This window comes from Mus pahari, chromosome 16, assembly GCF_900095145.1.
Source record: "Mus pahari chromosome 16, PAHARI_EIJ_v1.1, whole genome shotgun sequence".
Taxonomy (NCBI): domain Eukaryota; kingdom Metazoa; phylum Chordata; class Mammalia; order Rodentia; family Muridae; genus Mus; species Mus pahari.
In genome coordinates, this window is record NC_034605.1 from 48,080,240 (window position 1) to 48,081,659 (window position 1,420).

The window sequence follows — 1,420 nt, forward strand, 5'->3', positions numbered from 1 at the left end:
CCAACTGGGAAAGGACCTTTGGGGGATGGAAAAGCTTTGAGGCTTGGCTGAGGGAGCACAAGTCACCATCATTTTTGCCAAGCCCCAGAACAAGTGGTCATTGTAAGCAGACACACACACACACACACACACACATGCAAAACCCTCACAGTGTGTATTTTTAAATTAACACATGCACACGATGAATTTATAGCATAGTAAAATAGATTCAAAAGCCAGGTGTGCTGGATACTTGAAAACCCAGCTACTGTGAAGACTGAAGTGGAAGAATTGTGAGGTCGAGGTCAGTTCGCGCAATGAGACTCTGTTTAAGAAAACAAAACCCTATGCATGAAGAAGTAAAATAGAATGCCTTTCAGTATATAATCACATGAAACAGAAGCTAATACTCAGGCTTTTCTTCCATGTGAGACTCTCTCCAGAGATCACAGACATATCCTTCCAAATAATTATCTATGCATCGACAAAGCTAGACTATCACCAGTAATCATATACCTGACATTTCTATTACAGTTATTTAATGTGTGCGAGTGTTTATGTGTCTGATGCTGTATCACACATGTGGGGGTCAGAAGACAATCTGTAAAAGTGAGTTTTCTCTTTACTTTTCTCTTCCTTTCTATTTATTTATTTGTTTAGGAATAGGGTCTTACTTACTATGTAGCCCTTGCTAGACAAGAGCTTGCTGTGTAGACCAAGCTAGCCTTGAACTCAGAACTCACAGTGTTCGGCCTACCTTTGCCTCCACAGTGTTGGAATGAAAGCTATGAGCTACCCATACCTGCCTCTGAGTGCCCCTCTTATGCCTGCACAGCATGAGAGATGTGTTTTAAAGCCTTCATCCTCTGGACACCCCTTGTGCATTGTGCATACCCATCTCTTCTTGGGTGTGTAAGCTTATTTGTCAAACGTTGCTGTAAAAGAAGTGGAGCCTTTAGTTCAAAGCTGTGTGCATCCTTCCCTGTGATCAACACTGACAAATTGCTTTCAACTGAGAGCCGGTCAGTTTCCATTCCCTGCCTCTCTGCACCCTTGGCCAGGTGGTAAGTGTTTGATTTCCTGAATTTTGCCAAATATGTAAGGAAACAAATGTATCTCTCATGGTTCTTTGCCAACTGGCTACTCTCCTTTCTTCCTTGGAGTGGAAGTATAGATATAACCCCATACCTCAGGCATATGAGATTCCTCCTCCTCCTCCTCCTCCTCCTCCTCCATTTCTTCCCCCCTCCTCCCCTCCTTCTATTCCCCCCTCTTCATCTCCCTCCTTTCCTTCCTCCCCCCCCTCCTCCTCCTCCTGCTGCTGCTGCTGCTGCTGTGGTTCATTTTACCTGCCATGTGGTGTATCAACAGCGTTGAAGAGCTTCTGGGTTACACGTGACCTGCCTTAATATTGTGATTACAAGGTGTACGAGCTCATTCT